Source organism: Delphinus delphis, chromosome X (assembly GCF_949987515.2).
Source record: "Delphinus delphis chromosome X, mDelDel1.2, whole genome shotgun sequence".
In the NCBI taxonomy this organism is placed as follows: Eukaryota; Metazoa; Chordata; class Mammalia; order Artiodactyla; family Delphinidae; genus Delphinus; species Delphinus delphis.
In genome coordinates, this window is record NC_082704.1 from 39,637,473 (window position 1) to 39,658,392 (window position 20,920).

At 38.2% G+C, this 20,920-nt stretch overlaps 1 pseudogene; it reads right to left on the reverse strand.

Annotated features, from left to right (window-relative positions):
• Positions 1-2,246: 2,246 nt before the first annotated feature.
• On the reverse strand, positions 2,247-5,700 carry LOC132418113 (AFG1-like ATPase pseudogene; annotated as a pseudogene).
• Positions 5,701-20,920: the final 15,220 nt, after the last annotated feature.

Below are 20,920 nucleotides of genomic sequence, written 5' to 3' on the forward strand. Positions count from 1 at the left end.
GTGCCTCCGACAGACCCTAACCCAGTTCCCCATGCTGGGAAGACAGGCTTGCCTTTGACTCACCTGGTGAGCTCAGTGAGAGATGGCACCAGGGCAGCAAGCCATAGTGTTTGCCTAACTGCTGCTCCTGGACTGCTCTGTATGTTAATACGTTTATAGGACAATTCTATACTTGTTTCCCATTCAACAGTGCAGGGGCCCTCAGATCATGTCACACCAGGATTTCAGCCACCTGCTGCCTCCCTGAGAGGCAAAGATCCACAAATTACTACCATTTCTTTGACACACAATTATCCATTCTTCCTATCACTCATAGCTCAATATATATTGAGCTCAAAAACCCATACTGTTCGTTGGAGGCATCCCATTAACTCTAAAGTGGAAATAAGAGGGAAATATGGGAAATTTCTTTCAAAGGTTAAATCTGAGATGACATGACTCCTGCAATATTAACTTTTATACTTTCAAGGAACTGAAGATGTAAAAGAAAATCCCTCTTTGGACCCCTTTTCCCCATTCAGTCACAGGCCTTCTCTCTGTGTCTGTCTCTGTCTCTGTTTCTCTCTCTCTCTCTCTCTCTCTCTCTCTCTCTGTCTGCCTCTGTTTCTCTCTCCCTTTCTCCCCCGTCCTTCAAAATCAAAGTTCCAGAAAGCATTTTCTGCATTCCCGGTTAACATTCTTCACTTCCCACTAACCTCTTATCTCACTGCACTATTGAATCTTGCAATGAACCTGCTCTCACCAAGGTCACTAGGTCCAGCTATTTGTATAAATATGTTAATACATGAAAATTGCCTTAATGACCTCCTAAATTATACATGCTATGCAGACTGCTTCTGTTACTTAACAACAAATCTTTGACAGTTTCCCAGGCTCTGGAGCATGAGGTACAAACCCAAGCTGTCCTGTTCTCTAACTGTGTAGTCCTAGGCCAAGTTCTCCCCGTCCCTCAGTTTTTCATCTAGAAAATGGGGTTGAACAACTGTATCTACCTCTTAGGGGTGCCTGGAGCATTAAATGAATCAATACAGTAAAAATCATTAGGAGTTTAAAAATTTAGCCATATTTATTTTATTTTATTTATTTATTTATTTATTTTGCGGTATGTGGGCCTCTCACTGCTGTGGCCTCTCCCGTTGCGGAGCACAGGCTCCGGATGCGCAGGCTCAGTGGCCATGGCTCACGGGCCCAGCCACTCCGCGGCATGTGGGATCTTCCCGGACCGGGTCACGAACCCGTGTCCCCTGCATCGGCAGGCGGACTCTCAATCACTGCGCCACCAGGGAAGCCCGCCATATTTATTTTTTGCATATATCTTTATTATCATTACTATCCCCACAGACACACACAAAAACATAGGATACAGAGTGGTGTTTATTCACAATCAATGACATTTGGGGTATACGGTTAGTGTGTGTGTTTGTTTCCTAGGGCTGCTGTTACTAATTAACAGGAACTTCGTGGCTTAGAACAACAGAAATGCATTATCCCATAGTTTTAGAGACCGGAAATCTGAAATCAAGGTGTCGGCAGGCAGCGGCCATGGCTCACGGGCCCAGCAGCTCCGTGGCATGTGGGATCTTCCCGGACCGGGGCACGAACCCGCGTCCCCTGCATCGGCAGGCGGACTCTCAACCACTGCGCCTCCAAGGAAGCCCCAGAGGAGAATTCTTCCTTTCCTCTTCCAGCTTCTGGTGGCTCCTGACTTCCCTTGGTTTGTGCCAGCATAACTCCAGTCTCTGCCTCTGTCTTCACATGGCCTTCCTCCCTCGGTGTGTGAAATCTCCCTCCTTTCTTTTATAAGGACATTAGTCATTGGGTTTAGGGACCATCCTAAATCCAATCATCTCTTGAGATCTTAACTTAATTATATCTGCAAAGACCCTATTTCCAACTAAGGTATGGGGGTGTTATGATTTGGAAATATTGGGGGGCACCCAATTCAACCCACTACAGTGAGATAAGTTATAAAATTAAGTGTAAGATGAGATCTTATGATTTGTATGTAAATATATAAATGTATGCATACATGTATAAATATATAACACCTGCATAAGTATAATTCTGGAGGAATATAATGCAGATGAAAACATTAGAAGGGCTTTTTTTAAATAAAATATTTATTAATTTATTTAAAATAACAATGATAAAACCATTATATTCAACCTATAAAATTAACAGAAATAACATTTTTATGAAAATAATTATACTTCTAAAATGAAAATAGTAAGAAGAGTAGCATTGTTTTATACTTTGGGCAAATCTCTTTAATGTCTGGCATAATAGGAGATAGTGGAATTCTCATACCTGCTTCTACAGTCAGACTATTGTTATATGTTGCTTTGGTTGAGTCATATAAGAAAATCTAGCCTCACACAAATATGTAGCTGGAAAAGGGGAAAGTATTTTAACAGCCTTGTTAAATAGTTGTGGATTTTCTTCTTTGCTGCTACATGAAAACTCAGCAAGAACTTCCTTCCAAAGAGTTCACTATGGAAAGAGGGGGAAAAGAGTAACTTTATAGTGGAGACAAACACTACCTCAGACAAGTGTGATCAAGGTTAACATCAACAGTGTTAAGTCACATTGATCATATGTGCCCTTGATATGATCTGATGAAAAGAGCACTTGACCTCTGTGGTCTTCTTCCCAAAGCCCACAATTCCAGTCAAATCATGAGAAAAACATCAGACAAATCCCATTCGAGGGACAGTCTACAAAATAACTGACGAGTATTCCCCAAAACTGTCAGGGTCATCAAAAAGAAGGAAAGTCTGAGAAAGTGTCACAACTAAGAGGAATCTAAGGAGGCATGATGACTAAAGGTAATGTGGTATCCTGGATGGGATCTCTCTCACATAGCTCTTCAAATGTGCAGTCGGCAACGGTTCCACAGGCCTTATTCAGCCGCAGCTCTCTGCCTTGCACTTTTAGAATCCTTGGTCTAGTTAAATCACTTTGTTTCTGAGCCAGCTCATCAAACAACTTATCCATGACAGCCTCCACATTAGCTTCACTTGTGAGATAGTAGAGTTCTCCTGCAGCAGGAAGTTCCCTTTTCCGATAATCTATCCCAGAATCTAGCTGGACCATATTACAGTATTCCAGAAAGAAATACAGCATTGCCCACATACATGCATTCCTCTCTCTCATTGCCTCAGAGACCTTCAGGACAGCTATGAATGGTACAAAGTTAGCTCTTTGGGGTCCATTTTAATAGAGAACATTTGGTGGCCTGTTGGATGTTGCCACAACAACGACCCCATTTTTTTTTTTTTTCGGTACACGGGCCTCTCACTGTTGTGGCCTCGCCCGTTGCGGAGCACAGGCTCCGGATGCGCAGGCTCAGCGGCCATGGCTCACAGGCCCAGCCACTCCGCGGCATGTGGGATCTTCCTGGACTGGGGCACGAACCCGTGTCCCCTGCATTGGCAGGCGGACTCTCAACCACTGCGCCACCAGGGAAGCCCGACGACCTCCATTTTTGAACAGATTTTCAAAAAGCTGTTTCAGAATCATGGCATCAGCAATGTCAGTGACCTGAAATTCATCAAAGCATAAGAGACATGCTTCTTCACTGATTTCTTCAGCTATAGGAGCTATTGGATCGTATGATTTAGCCATGAGTCCTGGTTTCCTTTATGGCAAACTCTGTTTAAGGCGGTATATTCTTTTGTGAGCATCTAGCATGAAACCATGAAAATGAACCCGTTTTTTCCTCTTCATTTCCACATAAGCATAAAACACATCCATCATCATTGTTTTCCCTGCACCTTAGAAAGAAAAGGCCTTCTGCCTCTATACTGTATCCTTTAAGGTCCTCATGTAATTCCCGCAAACACTGTATGACTCTTCTGTGATGTTCATCGTCCTTTAGCTCACGAGCTTTGATCAGAAAGTCACAGAGGTCCAGTGGTCCATGACAAACAGCTAAAGCTTTTGAATAAACCTCTGTAGCAGCAGTTGGAGACATACTCTCGGGGGTCTGAACTGTATAGGCTTTACAAAAGGGGTTTCCAGGGGCGGTGACCGAAGGGGCGAGAGCAGCAGCCCAAGCCCTGCACCCAACACATCTTCCTCTCAGCCGGCTCGGCGCTAAGCGCCTAGAAGGGCTTTTCTTCAGATGGTGGGCTTTGAGGTATTATTATCTTATTTCCCTTTGTATGTTATCTATTTTTAACTGTAATAAATTCCCATTGCCCTTGAAATTATACAAAATATTAAAAAGGCTGGAGAAAAATAAACATTTTCTGCTCCAAGCACAGGGAAGTTATCCACTTTAGTAGGGGAACATCCCTGAGGCACAGGAAGGGAGACAGAATGTTGGAGGAGCCCCTTCCACAATATAACAGGACACAGGTCTCCAAATTCCAAACCACACTGATTAAGATCTGTTGTTTAAACTTTTGCCCAGCTAACTGAGAAAAAACCATGGGACGTTAGTTTTATTTCGCTGTGCCCTGATGAACAGTAATGTTGAGGGTCTTATCAGATGAGAAGCACTAGTGTGCACTAGTTAGGTGTGGGGCTCAGCTGCCACGCAGAACTGGTTCATATCTTAATCTTGTGACTGGCTAGCACTGCCATCACTGTGCCTCAGTTCCCTGATGGTTACAGTTCAGAAACAGTAGCTTCTCCTCACAGGACGTGGTGGGAATTAAATGACCAAGTATAGGTTTAGCACTTACAACACTGTAGGGCCAGAGGAAGTCAGTAATAATATTAACCATTCTTATTATTATCATACCTAAATTGACCATTAGTGCTTAAGGCCATTTTATTATTATGTGGGCTTATACTGATTGGCTTGAATTGACCTCCATAATATGATGTTTGTAGAAAAAAAGCAGTTTACAAAACCGTATGTAGGGTATCATCTCATTGCTCATCTTAAAAATGCAGGTTATATTTGCATAACAAAATTTCTGAAAACAAATATACACTCACCTCTTAAGAGTACTTATCCATGAATAGTAGACACCAAGGTTTTCTAATGATTTTTGCTCTTTTTATCTCTTCTTGAGATCCCCAAAGTAACATGGGGTTATAGATAGTTTAAGAGAAAGGGACATTTGACTAAATGGGATCACAGATCATTATGGAACAATACTTAATTATCTATTTAACCAAAGTGACAATAAAAGAATTTAAAAGCAAATACAGCAGGTTACATAGTTGTGAGCAAAACGTAGCTATTTTAATACTGAGAAGACTGTTTTCTTATGTAATTAAAGACATGATAAACACAACATGAAGCACAGGAAATTATTTTGGAAAGAGAAAAACTATCACCTTTCTAGGCAGATTATTTAAAAGGTACAGAAAAACCTTTCCCAATCTCTTATCAAGAGCAGACCTACAGTCAAAGAAACCCTGTCTTCATAGCAGATGAAAGAAAATTAAGTTTTATTTTAACAAAAATATACTATTGATATTAAAGCTTATTATTTAAACATTTATGGAAGATTGGCTCAAGATGGGGGAGTAGAAGGATGTGTGCTCACCCCTTCTTGCCAGAGTACTGGAATCACAACTATCTTCTGAATAACCATTGAGAGGAAGACGCTGGAACCCACAAATAAAGATACCCCACATCCAAAGACAAAGGAGAAGCCACAATGAGATGGTAGGAGAGGCACAATCATGAAAAAATCAAATCCCATAATTGCTGGGTGGGCGACTCACAAACTGGAGAACCATTATACTACAGAAGTTCTCCCACTGGAGTGAAGGTTGTGAGCCACGTGTCAGGCTTCCCAACCTGGGGTCTCGGCAACAGGAGAAGGAATCCCCAGAGAACCGGACTTTGAAGGCCAGCAGGATGTGATTGCAGGACTTCCACAGGGCTGGGGGAAACAAGAGACTCCACTCTTGGAGGGCACACACAAAGTCTCATGCACACCAGGACCCAGGGGAAAGGAGCAGTGACCCCACAGGAGACTGAACCAAACCTACCTGCTAGTGTTGGAGGGTCTCCTGCAGAGGTGGGGGGCGGCTTTGGCTCATCATGGGGGCAAGGACACTGGCAGCACCAGTTCTGGGAAGTACTCTTTGGTGTGAACCCTCCCGGAGGCCCCCATTAGCCCCACCAAACAGCTTGCAGGCTCCAGTGCGGGGGTTGCCTCAGGCCAAACACCAACATGGAGGGAACACACCCCTCCCATCAGCAGACAAGTGGATTAAAGTTTTACTGAGCATGCCCTGCCTACCCACCACCAGTTCCACTCATCAGGAAGCTTGCACAAGCCTCTTAGATAGCCTCATCCACCAGAGGGCAGACAGAAGAAGCAAGAAGTATTACAATCCTGCAGCCTGCAGAATGAAAACCACAACCACAGAAAGTTAGACAAAATGATTATGTCCTAGATGAAGGAACAAGATAAAACCCCAGAAAAAGAACTAAATGAAGTGGAGATAGGAAACCTTCAAGAAAAAGAATTCAGAATGGTGAAAGTGAAGGTGATCCAGGATCTTGGAAAAACAATGGAGGCAAGGATGGAGAAGATGCAAGAAATGTTTGAAAAAGACCTAGAAGAACTAAAGAACAAACAGAGATGAACAATACAATAACTGAAATTAAAAATACACTAGAAGGAATTAATAACAGAATAACTGAGGCAGAAGAACGGATAAGTAACCTGGAAGACAGAATGGTGGAAATCACAGCCGTGGAACAGAATAAAGAAAAAAGAAATGAAGACAGCCTAAGAGACCTCTGGGACAACATTAAACACATCAACATGGGCGTTACAGGGGTCACAGAAGGAGGAGAGAGAAAGGACCCAATAAAATATTTGAAGAGATAATAGCTGAAAAATTCCCTAACATGTGAAAGGAAACAGTCAACCAAGTCATGGAAGCATAGAGTTCCAGGCAGGAAAAACCCAAGGAGGAACACGCCGAGACACATAGTGATCAAACTGACAAAAATTAAAGACAAAGAAACAATACTAAAAGCAACAAGGGAAAAATGACAAATAACATACAAGGGAACTCCCATAAGGTTATCAGCTGATCTCTCAGCAGAAACTCTGAAAGCCAGAAGGGAATGGCACAATATGTTTAAAGTGATGAAAGGGAAGAACCTATAGCCAAGATACTCTACGCAGCAAGGCTCTAATTCAGATTTAATGGAGAAACCACAAGCTTTACAGACAAGCGAAAGCAAAGAGAATTCAGCACCACCAGACCAGCTTTGCAAAAAATGCTAAAGGAACTCCTCTAGGTGGGAAAGAGTCTAGCAACTTAAAACAACCCTGTACATATATAGACAGCTATATCAAAACTTCATGTGAGAAGATATACAGACTGCCAACAAACACATGAAACATCAACATCATTAATCATTAGAGAAATGCAAATCAAAACTACAATGAGATATCATCTCACACCAGTCAGAATGGCCATCATCAAAAAATCTAGAAACAATAAATGCTGGAGAGGGTGTGGAGAAAAGGGAACACTCTTGCACTGCTGGTGGGAATGTGAATTGGTTCAGCCACTATGGAGAACAGTATGGAGGTTCCTTAAAAAACTACAAATAGAACTACCATATAACCCAGCAATCCCACTACTGGGCATATACCCTGAGAAAACCAAAATTCAAAAAGAGTCATGTACCAAAATGTTCATCGCAGCTCTATTTACAATAGCCCGGAGATGGAAACAACCTAAGTGCCCATCATTGGATGAATGGATAAAGAAGATGTGGCACATATATACAATGGAATATTACTCAGCCATAAAAAGAAACGAAATTGAGCTATTTGTAATGAGGTGGATAGACCTAGAGTCTGTCATACAGAGTGAAGTAAGTCAGAAAGAAAAAGACAAATACCGTATGCTAACACATATATATGGAATTTAAGAAAAAAAAATGTCATGAAGAACCTAGGGGTAAGGTAGGAATAAAGACGCAGACCTCCTAGAGAACGGACTTGAGGTTATGGGGAGAGGGAAGGGTGAGCTGTGACAGGGCGAGAGAGAGTCATGGACATATACACACTAACAAACGTAGTAAGGTAGATAGCTAGTGGGAAGCAGCCGCATGGCACAGGGATATTGGCTTGGTGCTTTGTGACAGCCTGGAGGGGTGGGATAGGGAGGGTGGGAGGGAGGGAGACGCAAGAGGGAAGAGATATGGGAACATATGTATATGTATAACTGATTCACTTTGTTATAAAGCAGAAACTAACACACCATTGTAAAGCAATTATACCCCAATAAAGATGTTAAAAAAAAAAAAAAAAACTTCATGCGAACAGCAAACCCAAAAACTACAATAGATACACACACAAAAAAGAAAAAGTAACCCAAACACAACACTAAAGATGGTCAGCAAATCACAAGGGAAGAGACCAAAGAGGAAGGGAAGAAAAAAGACCTACAAAAACAAACCCGAAACAATTAAGAAAATGGCAATAGAACACACATATCGATAATTACCTTAAATGTAGATGGACTAAATGCACCAACCAAAACACCCAGACTGGCTTAATGGATACAAAAACAAGACCCGTATATATGCTGTCTACAAGAGACCCACCTCAGACCTAGGGACACATACAGACTGAAAGTGACGGGATGGAAGAAGGTATGCCATGCAAATGGAAATCAAAAGAAAGCTGGAGTCGCAATACTCGTATCAGAAAAAAGTAGACTTTAAAATAAAGACTGTTATAAGAGACAAAGAAGGACACTACATAATGATCAAGAGATCAATTCAAGAAGAAAATATAACAATTGTAAATATATATGCATCCAACATAGGAGCACCTCAATATTTAAGGGGAATATTAACAGCAATAAAGGGAGAAATTGACAGTAACACAGTAAGAGTGGGGGACTTTAATACCCCACTTTCATCAATGGACAGATCATCCGGACAGAAAATCAATAAGGAAATACAGTTCTTAAATGACACATTAGACCACATGGACTTAATTGATATTCATAGAGCATTTCATCCAAAAGCAGCAGAATACACATTCTTCTCAAGTGCACGTGGAATATTCTCCAGGACTGATGACATGCTGGGTCACAAAGCAAGCTTTGGTATATTTAAGAAAATTGAAAATATATCAAGCATCTTTTCCAGCCACAATGCTATGAGATTAGGAATAAACTACAAGAAAAAAACTATAGAAAACACAAACACACGAAGGCTAAACAATATGCCACTAAACAAGCAATGGTTCACTGAAGAAATCAAAGGGAAAATAAAAAAAATACCTAGAGACAAATGAAAATGAAAACACAATGATCCAAAACCTATGGGATTCAGCAAAGGCCGTTCTCAGAGGAAAGTTTATAGCAATACAATCTTACCTCAGGAAACAAGAAAAATCTCAGATAAACAACCTAACCTTACACCAAAAGCAACTAGAGAAAGAACAAAGAAAACCTAAAGTTAGTAGAAGGAAAGAAATCATAAAGATCAGGTCAGAAATAAATGAAATAGAGACAAAGAAGACAACAGCAAAGATCAATGAAACTAAAGGCTGGTTCCTTAAAAAGATAAACAGAATTGATAAACCTTTAGACAGACTAATCGAGAAAAAAAGGGAGAGGACTCAAATCAATAATATTAGAAATGAAAAAGGAGAAGTTACAACTGACACGACAGAAATATGAAGGATCATGAGACATTACTACAAGCAACTCTATGCCAATAAAATGGACAACCAGGAAGAAATGCACAAATTCTTACTAAGGTCCAGTCTCCCAAGACTGAACCAGGAACAAATAGAAAATATGAACAGACCAATCACAAGCACTGAAATTGAGACTGTGATTAAAAATCTTCCAACAAACAAAAGCCCAGGACCACATGGCTTCACAGGTGAATTCTATCAAACATTTAGAGAAGAGCTAACACCTATCCTTCTCAAGCTGTTCCCAAAAATTGCAGAGGAAGGAACACTCCCAAACTCATTCAAGTGAGGCCACCATAACCCTGATACCAAAACCAGACAGAGATACCACAAAAAAAGAAAATTACTGGCCAATATCACTGATGAACATAGATGCAAAAATCCTCAACACAATACTAGCAATTCGAATCCAACAATACATTAAATGGTTCATACAACATGATCAAGTGGGATTTATCCCAGGGATGCATCGATTTTTCAATATCAACAAATCAATCAGTGTGATACACCACATCAACAAATTGAAAAGTAAAAACCACATGATCATTTCAATAGATGCAGAAAAAGCTTTGGACAAAATTCAGCACCCATTTATGATAAAAACTCTCCAGAAAGTTGGCACAGAGGGAACATAGCTCAACACAATAAAGGCCTCATATGACAAACCTACAGCTAACATCATACTCAATAGTGAATAGCTGAAAGCATTTCCACTTCAATCAGGAACAAGACAAGGATGTCCACTCTCACAACTTTTATTCAACATAGTTTTTGGAAGTCCTAGCTATGGCAATCAGAGAAGAAAAAGAAATAAATGGAATCCAAGTTGGAAAAGAAGTAAAACTGTCACAGTTTGCAGATGATACTATGTATAGAAAATCCTAAAGATGCTACCAGAAAACTACTAGAGCTCATCAGTGAATCTGGTAAAGTTGCAGGCTACAAAATTAATACACAGAAAACTGTGGCATTTCTATACACTAACAATGAAAGATCAGAATGTGAAATTCAAGAAACAATCCCATTTACCATCACATCAAAAAGAATAAAATACCTAGGAATAAACCTACCTAAGGAGACAAAAGACCTGTACTCCAAAAACTATAAGATGCTGATGGAAAAATCGAAGAAGAGACAAACAGATGGAAGGATATACGATGTTCCTGGATTTGAAGAATCAATATTGTCAAAATGACTACACTACCCAAGGCAATCTACAGATTCAATGCAATTCTTATCAAATTACCAATGGCATTTTTTCACAGAACCAGAACAAAATATCTTAAAATTTGTATGGAGACACAAAAGACCCTGAATAGCCAAAGCAATCTTGAGAAAGAAAAATGGAGCTGGAGGAATCAGGCTCCCTGACTTCAGACTATACTACAAAGTTACAGTCATCAAAACAGTATGGTACTGGCATGAAAATAGAAATATAGATCAATGGAACAGGATAGAAAGCCCAGAAATAAACCCATGCACCTATGATCAATTAATCTATGACAGTGGAGGCAAGACTATACGATAGTGGAAAGACAGTCCCTTCAACAAATGTTGCTGGAAAAACTGAACAGCTACATGTAAGAAAAATAAAATTATATCATTCTTTAACACCATACACAAAAATAAGGTCAAAATGGATTAAAGACTTAAATATGAGACGGGACAACTCCTAGAGGAAAACATAGGCAGAACACACTGACATAAATTGCAGCAATATCTTTTTCAATCCGTCTCCCAGAGTAATGGAAATAAAAAGAAAAATAAACAAATGGGACCTAATTAAACTCAAAAGCTTTTGCACAGCAAAGGAAACCATAAATAAAACGAAAAGACAACCCACAGATTGGGAGAAAATGTTTGCAAATAATCTGATTGACAAGGGATTAGTCTCCAAAATATACAAATAGCTCATGTGGCTTAATATCGTCCAAACAAACAACCCAATCAAAAATGGGCAGAGCACCTAAATAGACATTTCTTCAAAGAAGACATACAGATTGCCAACAAACACAGGAAAAGATGTTCAACGTCGCTAATTATTAGAGAAATGCAAATCAAAACTACGATGAGATATCACCTCACACCAGTCAGAATGGCCATCACCAAAAAGTCTACAAACAATAAATGCTGGAGAGGGTGTGGAGAGAAGGGAACCCTCCTACACTGTTGGTGGGAATGTAAATTGGTACAGCCACTATGGAGAACAGTATGGAGGTTCCTTAAAGAACTAAAAATAGAGCTACCATATGATCTTGCAATCCTACCCCTCGGTATTCATCCAGAGAAAAACATGGTCCAAAAGGATGCACACACCACAATGTTCATTGTAGCACTGTTTACAATAGCCAAGACATGGAAGCAACCTAAATGTCCATCGACACAGGAATGGATAGAGAAGTTGTGGTACAGATATACAATGGAATATTACCCAGCCGTAAAAAGGAATGAAATAATGCCATTTGCAGCAACATGGATGGACCTAGAGACTGTCATACTGAGTGAAGTAAGTCAGACAGGAAAGAGAAATATTGCATGATATCGCTTATATGGGGAATCTAAAAAGAAATGATACAAACGAACTTATTTCCAAAACAGAAACAGATCACAGACTTACAGAACAGACTTATGGTTACCAGGAGGGAAGGATGGAGGGAAGGGATAGTTAGGGAGTTTGGGATTGACATGTACACACTGCTATATTTAAAATGGATCACCAACAAGGGTGTACTGTATAGCACAGGGAACTGCTCAATGTTATGTGGCAGCCTGAATGGGAGGGGAGTTTCGGGGAGAATGGATACATGTATATGTATGGCCAAGTCGCTTTGCTGTGCACCTGAAACTATCACAACATTGTTAATGAGCTATACACCAATATAAAATAAAAAGTTAAAAAAATATCCAAAAAAATAAAATAAAAAATTAAACCTTTATAATAAATTCATTCAATTTTAGCCAGCTCGACCATACAAAGTAAATTTCTCTTTCTCTCTCCTCTACTTTCTATATCCATTTAGTGTGTCCTGTATTCTCCTCTTTCTCATTCTGAAACAACAAGTCATTCTACTGTAGGACAAAATTACCTTTTCCTTTACCAAAAATGCATCTCCATACCTCACACCTTTTCTTATCCCCAAACATCCTACTTTTCTTACATACAGAGATGAAATAATTTCCCATAGTAATTTTAGCAGTTTTAATTATATGTATTAATTAGAATTCTTAATGCTTACAAACCGTAAGCTCTAGTGAAAACTAGGAAGTAAGCAATTGTGAACTGTCTGTTCCATACCAACAGTTTGTAGATTGGCAAATTTATGAATACATTTGATAATTTTTAAAAGCATGTGCTTCCTCATAGTACAAACTTTCAATGTGGCACAAGACATTTTTGCTAACAAGACCAAATATCTTTTGTTCCTTTTTAATAAGGGGACAAAAGTAGGTAAACCTAGACGTATGTTTAGCCATTAATGTTTCAGTGTATTATTTTGAAATGATCTAGATATTACAAGAATATCCATAATTTAACTCAGCAAAATTCTAAGGTTGTAAGTTACTAAAAGTTACTAATTTGGGAAACTATTTTTAAGGAGACATTATAAAACATAATTACTCCACAAGTACAGAGCCCACACACTCTGGAGCCCATGCACCACAACTAGAGAGTCTGCGCACCCCAACTACTGAGCCCACGTGCTCTGGAGTCAACACACCACAACTAGAGAGAAGCTCGCGTGCTGCAATGAAGAGCCTGCGTGCCACAATGAAAGATCCCACGTGCCACAACTAAGACCTGACACAGCCAAAAATAAATTAAATAAATATTTTTTAAAAAAATAATTACTGTTTGAAAGTTCTTTTATACACTTTTATCTTATGTACATTTACTTAATTCACTTGCTCTTAACAATTATGTTGAGATCACTCATGAAATTTTAACAAGATATTAAGCAGCTAGCCATAATCTTGTTATTTTTCTTGCTGGCAAATATTGTAAGACATAACATGAACTTATGACTCGTACATCTAGGTAGAACAAAAGTTGTATGTGCATTATATTTAATGTTGATACCTCTGAAGACATGTCTGTCTTAATTAATCCAACAAACAAACTAGTTTTTATTTACTTTAGATTATCTCAGATCATGTGAACTTGAAAAACATTTGTGTTAGTTTCTATTTTATTTCTGAGAGTTTAGCGATACTTAATTTATATAAGTACTTATTTTACTTTAAGCCAATCAAATAGAGATCTTTTACAAATCTTTTACCATTTGGAGGTAGAGCAGTATCACACATCTCTAACATACACATAGACATACAGACAAATAAAGATATAGCTTTCATTTTAAAATTTAGCAATGATATAGGTACAATAGTTTAAAACTCACTAATTTATAATAGAACACTTGGATTCAAACTGTGTTTCTGGCAGATGGAAAAGTTAAGGTTATCTGCTCAGATGGCTAAAGCTTTTTACCACTATTTGTAGAGAAGACTTTTAAGATTTTTTCATTTGTCTAGTTTCCAAATAGCTCCTTTTTTATTTCTTTAATTTCTGACAAGAATCACCTCCCTGAACTTTGCATTTAAAAGAGATGCTCTCAGGTCCTAGAGAAGACAGAGTTGAAAGTCAACATGTCAAAGGCACTGAGAAAAGATGTAAATTTTCTCTAAGAATGAGTTTTGGTGCATATTTGCCTATTATCAAAGGCCTAGGATAATTATTGTTTAAATGTTCCTTCTTTTTCTTTGTCATTTGTTTCTATGTATGTTTTTAATTTCCTCTTTGATTTCTTCAGTGATCTCTTATTTAGTAGCATATTGTTTAGCCTCCATGTGTTTGTGTTTTTTATATATATTTTTTCCTGTAATTGATTTCTACTCTCATAGCATTGTGGTCAGAAAAGATGCTTGACATGATTTCAATTTTCTTAAATTTTCCGAGGCTTGATCTGTGACCCAAGATGTGATCTATCCTGGAGAATGTTCCGTGTGCACTTGAGAAGAAAATGTATTCTGCTGCTTGTGGGTGGAATGTCCTATAAATATCAATTAAATCTATCTGGTCTACTGTGTCATTTAAAGCTTGTGTTTCCTTATTTATTTTCTGTCTGGATGATCTGTCCGTTGGTGTAAGTGGGGTGTTAAAGTCCCCCACTATTATTGTGTTATGGTCGATTTCTTCTTTTATGGCTGTTAGCATTTGCCTTATGTATCAAGGTGCTCCTATGTTGGGTGCATAAATATTTACAATTGTTATGTCTTCTTCTTGGATCGATCCCTTGATTACGTAGTGTCCTTCCTTATCTCTTGTAACAGTCTTTATTTTAAAGTCTATTTTATCTGATATGAGTATTGCTACTCCAGCGTTCTTTTGATCTCCATTTGCATGGTATATATTTTTTCCATCCCCTCACTTTCAGTCTGTATGTGTCCCTAGGTCTGAAGTGGGTCTCTTGTAAACAACATATATATGAGTCTCGTATCTGTATCCATTCAGCCAGTCTGTTTCTTTTGGTTGGAGCATTTAATCCATTTACATTCAAGGTAATTATCGATATGCCCCCTAAGAGTAGGCAACAGTCAGTAGGACACTAGCTGCAAATGGGGTGCAACCCACATTTCTTTCTGACTATATTCTCGGGGCCTACATCCTGACGTTCGAGACACCCGCACACACAAGAAATGACAACCTATGTGCCCTGGGCAGGCAGAAAGCCAAGCCAAGTTCTCAGAACATACAAGACAAACAGGAAAGTGATAGCTGTCCCTGGGAGGAAAAGGATCAATAGCCAACGGGTACCTAAAACCAAATTCACCAGTCACAATTCAAAGAATTAAATCTTACAAATGTCTTTCTTCTGCCAATTGGAATTTGGAAATGAAGAGACACTGTAAGATTTTAACCTTCCCCTCTTGACTGGACACTACAGACAGAGATCCAGGAGAGCTGACTTTGGTAAGAATTCTTACCCTTAGCCAGCTTCTGCCAGTTTTTCAGGATCCCATCTGTAGACTCCAGAGCAAGTGAGGTGCCCCAGTGGAGCCCTTCATGGTTGCCAAAATGGTAGGAGAGGAAAAATAATTTTCCCTTTACCGTTCGAGCTCTTGGCTGAGACCCCCTGTAATAAAAGACATTAACAAGAGAAAAACAAATAAGTTTGTTAATATGTATACTTCATGTACACGTGGGAGATTCCCAGGGAAACTGAATAACTCCTTGAGATGGCCCATGCCACCACCTTAAAAACAGTCTTCAGCCAAAGGCAAAGAAAGATGTTGGGGGTGGGAGGAGAGGCCAGTTATTCGAGGTTACCAAGAAAAGCAAGGTTAACAAGGGTAAGGTTTGTTATGCCGATTAAAGTTGGTTCCTTCTCCATTGACAAGTGTTTCATGTGATTTCAAGTCCTCCTTCAGAGGGAAGAACAGAGAGGGAGACACTTACTAGTGGAGATTTCCGTTATAAATGTAAATGTTCCTTACAAAAGGGTAACTTCTACTCTGTTTTTAGAGATTTTCTTGTGTCTGCTGTTTCTTAAAATAATCAGCTCAAAATACTCCTTACACCACAGAAGCATATTTTGGGTGGCATGTTCTGCTACCCTTCACAGCAATGGATAGTACAAATATAAATGGAGTATTCATGTAAAGAACAATATATATACCAAGTACCATTTGAAGACACATTAGCTAACAAAATACATGAAAACATAAAGAGCTGTTATTTTCAATGAAAAAAAGGCAAGTTGCAGAATATGAATAATGGGATTCTATACTGAAAAAGAAAACATGTATGAATAAATATTTTTGTGTATCTCTGATTACGATAATATTTCACCTACAGACAAACACATCTGGAGAAAATGCACCAATCTATTGAGAGTGGGCAACTTTGGGTCAAAGGACAGGTATCAAGCAGAAGGGAGAGTCAGGGTAATTTCATATTATAAATATACATTTCTGTATTGTTTGAAGAATTGTAAACAGGAAAATTTATTAAGAGAAAAATTTGAAAATAGAAAATACTTTTTATAGATAAATAGGTTACTTGAGATTTTAGTGTTTTGGAAATATATTCAAGGAATACCCATTTATGGAGGAAAGAAGCTGAGTACAATTTTTGATAATGCATTTGTATGTGTAAGTGTGTCTCAGTTTGGGTTTATGTGGCTGAAACTTGATAGTTAATCTGTGTGCTTCTGTGCCTCAAGTTCTATCACCCTAAATATTCATGGGCTCTGGAGCCATGCTATTTGGGTCCAAATCCATGATGTGTCACTTTCTAAGTATGCTAGCTTAGGCAAAGTACTTAACCTCCCAGTTCTTTACTATCTTCATCTGTAAAATAAGGATGAAAAATGTCACACTGCAATTCTGAGAATAAATGTTACTTGACCCAAAACAAATGTTGGCTAATTTTAATACTTTCATGTTTTTATGGGCCATTAGTATTCTTGTAAGCACTGAAATTATGATGCAAATGGATGTTTATTGACATTGAATGACATTCAATTTGTGTTGCTAGTGAAGAAAGGCAGGGTATAACACTATAAGAAAGATGAAATTTTATTTTTAGACAGAAGTATGACTATACTTGCAGAGGAAAAGGAACAGGATGGTAAATATCTGGGAAAAGATAATAGACTATTCTTCTTTTCTTGAGTTCTGTTAAAAGATAAACTGAGGCATATTAAAATTTTTACAAATTTAATTGAACAAAGATTGATTCTAATTGAGCACCAAATGGGAAGTGAATAGGAGTGCTCCACTGACAGGAGCCAGGAGAATGGGTTACTTAGGAAAGGTACGGAAACAAGGAAAAGAAATTATTTGGCTGGCAACAGCTTAAAGCTCACTTGGCTGTTTGTGGTTGGTTGTCCTTGGTTTTTGATTTTGTAACCTTGAGGCATTTACAGGCTTAGATTTTGGTTTGCTTACATGGGCCACCATGGCATTAGGGCCACCTCTAATGGCCCCCTTGTTTAATTACTTTAACAATTCCACCTTTTGGTATGAGTGGCACTCTCAGTCACCACCAAAATTGTTCCTGTCTCACCATGAAAACTTGTAGATTATGATATCAGGTCCACAGAAGAATTACTTTTGCTATTTATCTCATTGTTCATCTTGTTCCTGTTTCTTCAAGCACAGTGAGACCATCTGATGGCTGTGAACATGCATTTAAGACCTTTGAGAGAACACAGAGCACCAGGGAGACTACAATGATGACTATCAGGAGGATAATACCAAGAGAGTAATGTATACTCTTTAGCTAGGGCCCCCATGAACCAAACCAGTTGGCATCAAATAAATCAAAGAATGTACCTGGAAAGGCATCAACTTGTTTTAGCTAAGTGTCTTGTTTGCTAATTCCTTGTATTGGCTACAATACCAGAGGTGTTTATCCAGGTACCACAATAGGTATTTGTTATGGCACAGACTGCTCCTTGTTCAGCCAATAAGTAATCTAAAGGAAATCTCTTATCTAAAGCCATCTTAGCAAGAAAAGTCTAGGGACTCTGTTGTATAACTATGGCCTTTTTCTTGTATTCAGCAATAGTTGCCAGAGTTAAGAGGCATTGTCTTCCCATGCATTAACAGAGAGAAAAAGCAAGTACCAAAAAGGCAAGAGGAATAAGAGTTTCATATTGGAGATGAGGATCTTGATCTGTGATCTTGGGAGAGCTGTCCACCTCTAGATGCCTCAAGATGCTGAGGAACCTCCCTAGTCAATTTTAAGTTTAGATCTCCAGCCCTTATGCAGTTTCAAGAGTCTGGAAGTGATTCCTGAAACTTGACTCTTGAATCTTGGGTCAAGATTCGAGTGCCTGCAGTTTGGCTGCTATCTGGATAGTGAGGGGGACATGGTATGATCCCTTTCAAGGAGGTTGAAAGGAAGTCTTTGTTCTTATTGATTTCAGGTCAGAAGGGTGGGAGAAAATTGGAAGTGTTAGTTTGGAGAGTTGTAGCCAGTATCTGAGGAAACTGGAAGAATTCAGGATCCAGTCCAATTTACAGGTAGATAACAAAACCTCAAAGATAATGAACATGAATAGAACCTGATATCCACAAGGATGTCTTACACTTTTTTACTAAACATCTTCTTCTCTCTACAACCACTCTCTCACTTCTATTAAAGATAATCACAGTAAGACCAATTTGTTTGCAAAACAGGTCTAGTGTCATTAAACTTGGCCTGATGTTTACATAACTGTAGCAAGAGTAGTGACTGGCCACAGAGGCTATTTTAAATTTTTCTTTGCTGGAACTTTTTATAAGGAATCTCAGTTGGACATTTAAAAGCCTCTTGAGGCTAAGAAGCCAAGCCTGAGACTTGCCATCAAACTTTGCCTACAATACCTATAGATCTGGGTTAATTCCTTTCTTCTTGAAGTCTCCTCAATTTCTTGAGGTTTCCGGGCCTGCAGGAAGAGACCTTCCTTCCTTACCTGGGAAAGCTGCTGGGAACGCAGCAAGCAAGGTAACAGGCTGGTTTTCCAAGAGGCTTTACTGGCTCCATAAAGTCAGCCTCAGTTCCTTAAAGTTGTGTGGTCTATATTCTATGCATATTCTGAATTATGATATTCTGTCAAAGCCATAATATAAACAATGTTTCAAATTGTATTCTAAAAACAGATTCTTACTGAATTTATACAAATAACTAAATAGCCATGAAAATAAGAACACTCAACAAATTTCCTAATTCTGGAGGGATCAGATACGGAGAAAAATGAAATGTTTCAATTCTGTTTACAAAGGTATACTTTATCAAATTGCTATACATCATAGACAGCTTAAAAGAAAAAGGTTTCTTTAAACTTGTAAATAAAAACATTAAAGAACCAGCAGTGTTTCACATAAAAAGTCATAAAAATTATAATCATCCCCATCAGTTCATTCAACCCATGTTATTAATTCTTGTTCTACTTGAATCTAGTTTTTCCATTAGAGCTCTGGAAATTCTTACCCAGTCAGTAGTATGTCCTTAAACTTTTCAGAAACCTGTATTCTATAGTACTTTTCAGAGTTTTCTCCATGAATCTCTCTGAAGATGAATCACTTTTGCAAAAGCATCAGAGTAAAACAACAACTGTCTGTAAATGACAAAAAACATTTTAAATGCCCATGATTAAATACCTGATGAGAGTTTATTATAATGAAATTGACTATGAAATTTGGTTATTTATGTGACATAACACATATCAAGATAATAACCAGAATTATGACTGATAACATTATACGAGGACATACTAGATTTCTAGGACTTTCATACAATTTCTGGAACACATATTAAAAACATATATCCATACAGATATAACCTAAGAAGGTTTAATATCACTTATTTGACAATGCTTCCCATGTATTTCACCATATCCAATAAACCTAATAATTTTAACATCTTACCAGGTGAGAGACAAAACCTTTGAGATTTTCCGGAAGCCCTCTGGGAAATCTCAAAGTTAATTTAAGGTTAAAAAGATTCCATTCATAATTTGGTTTTGGGAAGTTGTCAAAAATGTCAAAAGGTTTGAGCATTTGATTAAATAGGATCATAGATCATTATGAAATAACTAATTATTTATTTAACCAAAGTGACAATAGAAGATTTTAAAGGCAAATAAAGAAGGTGACATAGTTGTGAAGAAAACTTCACACTTTTAATATCGAGAAGACTCAGTTTTCCCAAGTAACCAAAGACCTGATAAAGACAACAAGAAGCAGAGGAAATCATTTTGGCATGACATAAAATCTTTGTTGACCAGGCAGACTACGAAAAGGTAAAGAAAAACCTTTCCCAACAGCTTATCAAGATAAGACCAATAGTCCAAGAAAATGTTTTTTTTTAACAGAGAGAAAACCAAATTCTGATTTTACACCAATGTAATTTTGATATTAAGACTCACTCTTTAAAAACAAAAATAAATTCATTCCAATTTAACAAGCTTGACCACACATACAATTATTTTCTCAAGAGTCCTTTTCCACAAACCTTCTATACATTCAGGTTTTGTACTGTATTTTCTCTTCTCTTTCATTCTGGAACAACCAGCCAGTCTACTTTAGGACAAAATTACTTTCCTTTTCCCTCAGGAAAAAAACATGTCCTTCATACCTTTCCTTATTCAAAAAACACATTCTAATATCCTTACCCACTTTTCATAAACAGTTGTTTTCTTTTGCCCTTATTACTTTGAAAGTTTTAATTACATACACTGATAAGAATTCTTAACCCTTAGAATTCTTAATTTCTAGTTAAA